Genomic DNA, 6,000 nt, shown 5'->3' on the forward strand with positions numbered 1-6,000 from the left:
CTGGGCCCCCTGCATTGGGACCTCAGAGTCTTAACCATTGGAGTCCCTCTTGTCTTTCGATAATAGCCATTCTGACAGGTGTGAAGTGATACCTCATTGTGGGTTTGATTTGCATTTCCCTGATGATGTCATGCTGAACACATTTTGGTGTACATTTTGACCATTTGTATGCCTTCTTTGGAAAAATGTCTACTCAGGGCCTCTGCCCATTTAAAAAAATTATTTTATTGAAGTAAGGTTGATTTACAATGTTGTGTTAATTTCTGTTGTATAGCAAAGTGATTTAGTTACACACACACATATATATATATATACATTCTTTTTCATATTCTTTTCCATTATGGTTTATCACAGGATATTGAATATAGTTCTCTATGCTACACAGTAGGACCTTGTTGTTTATCCATTCTATATATAATAGTTTGTATCTGCTAAACTCCCAATCCAACCCTCCCCCATCCCCCTCTCCCCCTTGGCAACCACAAGTCTGTTCTCTATGTCTATGTGTCTACTTCTGTTTTGTGGATAAGTTCATTTGTGTCATATTTTAGATTCCACATATTAGTGATATCATACTGTATTTGTCTCTCTCTGTCTGACTTACTTCACTAGTATGATAATCTGTAGGTCCATCCAGGTTGCTGAAAATTCTGCCCAGTTTTTAATTGGATTGTATTTTTTTTTTTTTGCTATTGAGTTGCATCAGTTCTTTATATATTTTAAATGTAATCCCTTATCAGATACATGATTTGCAAATATTTCCTTCTGTTCCATAGGTTGCCTTTTCATTTTGTTGATGGTTTCCTTTGCTGTGCAGAAGCTTTTTATTTTGATGTAGTCTCACTTGTTTATTTTTGCTTTGCTTTTGTGGCCTTTGTTTTTGGTGTCAAATCCAAAAAATCATTCCCATGACTGACATCAAGGAGCTTACCCGCCATGTTTACTTGTAGGCAATGTATTCTCTCTTTTTTAAAAAAATTTTATACTAATTATTATTATTATTTTATATTTATTTATTTTTGGCTGCTTTGGGTCTTCGTTGCTGCACGCAGGCTTTCTCTAGTTGTGGCGAGCGGGGGCTGCCCTTCGGTGTCGTGTGCGGCCTTCTTGTTGCCCAGGCTTCTCTTGTTGCAGAGCACAGGCTCTAGGCGTGCAGGTTTCAGTCGTTATGGCTCACGGGCTTAGCTGCTCCACGACATGTGGGATCTTCCCGGACCAGGGATTGAACCCGTGTCCCCTGCATTGGCAGGCGGATTCTTAACCACTGGGCCACCAGGGAAGTCCTGCCAACGTGTTTTCTATAAGACAAATATTACAGAGATCCAGGACCTGAATTTTCTTCTGCTCTCAGAATGGAATGGCAGGAACCGTGGCCAATGTGTGATTTATTCTTTGGCAGCCCCCCAAGGATCCCCCTGCCCCTCTCCAGCGAGCACCTGCTGGCCCCGTGCAGGCTGTGTCCTGTGGAAGGCCGGTGCTGACTTTAGCTAGGCTCACACTGGCCTCCCATGGAAAACTGCTGTTCTGTGCATTGGGCTGATGTTTTCTATCACTAAAATTGAACCGTGATGGTGCTTTTTCAAATCATAGAAAAATAAAATGAATATTTTTGGTCTAAGTGTTTCCATACCTACTGCCTTTGGTCCACACCATCATTGAGTAGGTGATGGTGTCTGAGTTTGCCCCGAATTAAGCTTCATCCACTGATATTTCATAACGTCTCTGCAAAGTCACTTGAACCCTTTTGGGAAGTGCTGGCCTGGAGCATCCCAGCCAGAAGCTGCCCTCGGGGGCTGCAGGCTCGGTGCTGGTTCCCACGCTTCCTGCGTCTTTGGCCCCGTTAGGTCCATACTCTCCCCACCCTCACCCCTGTGCTCCAGGCATGCTGACCTTCTCCCAGGCCTGGGACAAACCTCAGTTCTGCAGCTCTGCGGGACCTCTGCTCCCAGCTTCTCTCTGCCTGGGGGTTGCCTGATCATATTTTCCATCTCCCGCTCCATCATCACTCTTTCTGGAGGTCTCCCCTGTCCCACCCCTGCACACCCCAGACTGGGTCACCGTATAGCTCAGTTCTCATCATGGCTGTATTTTAATATGCATTTATGGGGTCATTTGATTCTTGTCTGTCTTCTCCACCAGAATGTGAATCTTCCAAGAGCAGAGAGTGGGAACCGTGTGTGTGTGTGTGTGTGTGTGTGTGTGTGTGTGTGTGTGTGTGTAAGAGAGAATACATGTATTTGTGCACACGTGTGTTACCTTACTGTAATTTCCACGGTCCTCACTATAGTGTTTGCACATGTCAAGCACTCAGTAAATATGTGTTGAGTGGATGAGTGTGTGGTGCTGTGTATTTCTTTAGAATCCTTCCAGTAATAGTGACTTCATTTTGTCATCAGAGAAACCGAGGCCCAGAGATGTGACTTGCATTGGGCAAGTTCCTGCAGCCAGAAAGGGGCCGAGCTGGGACTTGAAGTCAGGCCTCTGACTCAGCCCAGTGCCCTTTCTACTACTCTCGGCTGCCAACTTCCCTCGAGGTTTGGAGAGTTAAACACAAGCAAAGCGTTCAGAGGAGATTTACCGCAAGGCAGAGTGTTTACTAGAGATGACCTCAACTCCGTGGCAGTGAAAGGGCCGAAAAGAGCTGAAAAGAAAATACCTTTCCAATGAATGAGCTGGGCCGGCCGGGCCCCAGCTGACTCATGAAAAAGGTTTCACTATATAAGGATTTCACTTCTCCCCCCCAGCCCCGCCCTGGGTGTGCCTTTTGCCCTGAGTCCAGGTCTGGGAGGGGGCAGGTTGTCGGACTCCCAGCTTGAAGCCCCAGCTCTGCCAGCCGTGCTTCCAGGGGCCCTTCCCTCCCCTGCTAGAGTGTGTTTTCTCCTCTGTCTGGAACCTGTCTCTCCAGCCTTGTGTATAAACAGGCTTGTGTTAATAGCACCCACCTAAGTTTCGGTGGGTCTGGCTGCCAACTGCTCCTCGGGCATCTGGCCCCCGGAAAACCTTACTGGTTGGGTCTGGGAGTCCAAGGGTAGGTACCTCCTGGGTCTCCAGTGCTCACGAAACCTCGCTACATTCATCGCCAGCCCCTGTTCGTTTGTCTTTTCTTTTGTTTGTCCCCCTCATCCCTCCATGTCTTTGTCCTTGAAGTCACTAAGGGGGCCTGACCTCAGTGGCCAGTGCCATCTGTAGGAATATGGAGATTCATGCTAAGAGCTGTTTTCCAAAGCTCCCCTGCTCCCCACTCGGTCCATGGTCCTGTGTTTCTGCAAAAGGTGAGCAAAGGCTGCTCTTACCACTCCGCTCACACCTTGGTCCTTGCAGACAGCACTCCTGCCCCCTGCCTGGGAACCTCCTCACAGGGGACGTACACGGTGCCGCTGCCTGATCCCATGCTCCCTCCTCTTCGAAATGACATTTCTGACCACGAGCCATCCATACAGATCAATGCCCCTGCCCTGCCTGCTCTCACTGGCCAACCCAACAGACATTCCTGAGCTGTGTGTTGATTCTCGGCAGTGAGGACTGTGACCATCCCCCACCACTTCCGTGCACACCTGATACTTCTCATGATCACCTGGGAATTATCACCCACCCATTTTAGAGATGGAGAAGCTGAGGCTCAGAATGGTGAGAAATCTGCCCAAATCTCACCACCGAGAGGGATGGGGACGGCATGGGAGCGGGCCTCTCACATCCCACTCTCCTGTGTTCATCAACTGGGCATGATGCCGTCCTCTGACCTGCCTGCTGCAGAGACACACATCCAGGATCAGACAGAGAGCAACCTGCAAGGAGAGCCTTAGGCATACAGGAGGGAGATCCCAGGAATTGCCGGCACCTGCCAGCAACTGACGGAAATAGTTGGGGGGTGACATCACACATCGGCAGCATATTGATTGCCATGATAGGCAGGTGTTTGTGTTCTGTCAGAAGTGGATAATGATTAAGCCACTAGAAAGGGGAAGGAAGTGTGGATTTTGACCCCAGGCCACAAGCTCTCAGAGGTGGGGGAGAGGACAGGTGGGAGCTGGAGCAGTGAACCAGCCAGCCCCCCACTCAGCCAGTGTCCGCCACCCTGCTCCGCTGGACCAGGAACAGGCTGTGTCACTGGCGTCAGGTAAACAGAGCTGGGTTCCCTCCCACTGCTGCCATTTCCTGGCTGTGGGCCTCGGGCAAGTCCCTTCCTCTGCCTGAGTCCTGTATTCTCATCTGTAAAATGAGCCTGTCAACCCCCTACTTCATAAGGGGGTTGGGAAGATCACAGGAGATAAGCCAGGTAAAGGGCTCTGCATGGGGTGGATACTCGATAAATGTAGATTTCCCGTCTCTTTCCACCACATGGAACACCAGCGCTAGATGAACCCTAGGTTTGAACCCCACCTCTATCACTTCCTGGCTGTTCAGCCTGGAGAAAATAATTTCCCCTCCCTGAACCCCACTCCGTCTGCAGGCATGGGGATGATGAGGGCTACACAGTGGGGTTTGGAGCAAGGGTCCAGTATCATAATCATAGCTGACGTTAACCAAGCTCTTAGCAAAGTGCCAGGGGTCTGGATTGGGGTCTGAGGTTCTGCACTTCCAACAAGCTCTGGGTGGTACTGATGCTGCTGACCCAGGGACCACACTGTGAGCAGTGAGGTGACAGATGAAAGTCAATGGGACCATGGGACTGGGGAGAGGGAGTGGGTGAAGCGCGGGCACCTGCTGGGAGACTTTTTAGTGGGCTGTTGCCTCCAGGACGCCACTGTTTTGAGAACAACTCAAGATGATCTGGTAATTAACTAAATATATTATTGCTGGGAGGTGGGGAATCAGTTCTTGGCCCCTGGGTGCCCTAGTGCAGGGAGGAGACTGACAAGTACCTGTTATAACCCAAACTGTAAGAACTCTGGTTGCCCAAGCACGGGCCCCTGGGGTTCCGGGACAGAACCCTCATCCTGGCTAGGGGTCAGGCAGGCTGACTGCAGGTGAGGGCCCTCAAGCTGGGTGTCCAAGATGGGGAGGACTCAGCCAAGTGGAGGAGGGGGAGGGCAGTGTCCGGGGGAGCAGAGTGCCCAGACCTGGGGGGCAGGGAGAGCTGGGGTCACAGCTCCATCATTGACACTCTGTGTTACTGTCATGCTGTGTGACCTCATCAAGGGACGTCCCCTCTCTGGGCCTCAGCTTCCTCTTGTCCGGTGGAGGTGATGCTTCCTATCTCTAGCGCTTTGGGGAGGGAGAAGGTAAAAAGACGGGCCATGTCTGGCTTCCAGCAGCTGGTCAACCACTGTGACATCCTTTACCTGTTAACACAGAAATACACCATCTGAGCATAGGGGTCCTGATCTCCCAGGGGCCTCCTTGGGTGGGGAGCCCCTGCCCTTTGTGCTCCACACGGCTCCCCCCATCCCAACAACCAGGCTCTCAGGCGAGGACGGGGAGAGTGCCAGTGTCCCAGGGAGAATGGTTTTGTCGGAGCCTCAGACCTTAAACCCCTCATCACTGCCTGGCAAGAAACCAGAGACCTGGCTGAGATAACAGGGCTGTTATCGTGGTAAACAGACCCCTCCTGGGATAAAGAGGGGAGAATAGAACAGCCTCTGTTTGTCCTCCCCTGGCTTGTCACCCAGTAGCATCCGACCTCCCAGATGGCTTGACTCAGCTGCAGTGACCCAGGGCTGACCTGACTTCAGAGCTGCCCCTCCGTGCCCACCCTCCTCCAGCCCACTTCTCACCCCCATCCCAACTGGCTTGTCTATGTGTTTCCTTCTGCCTCTCAAGTTTATCTATTTCCCCAGAAGCACAGCACAGTGTGGTAGAAAAGGGCTTGGGAATTGGCATCGGATCTGGGCTGGAATCTCGGGGATCCAGTTCTTTGGGTGGGTTGCTTATGCCTAAGGTGACCAAATGTCCCAGTTTGCCTGGGACTGAGGGGCTCCTGAGACATGGGACTTTCAGTTGTAAAACAGGGAGGGTTCCAGGAAAATTGGAGTTGGTCAGCCTTTTTACCTCTCTGAGCCT

This window comes from Orcinus orca, chromosome 1 (assembly GCF_937001465.1).
Source record: "Orcinus orca chromosome 1, mOrcOrc1.1, whole genome shotgun sequence".
NCBI lineage: Eukaryota > Metazoa > Chordata > Mammalia > Artiodactyla > Delphinidae > Orcinus > Orcinus orca.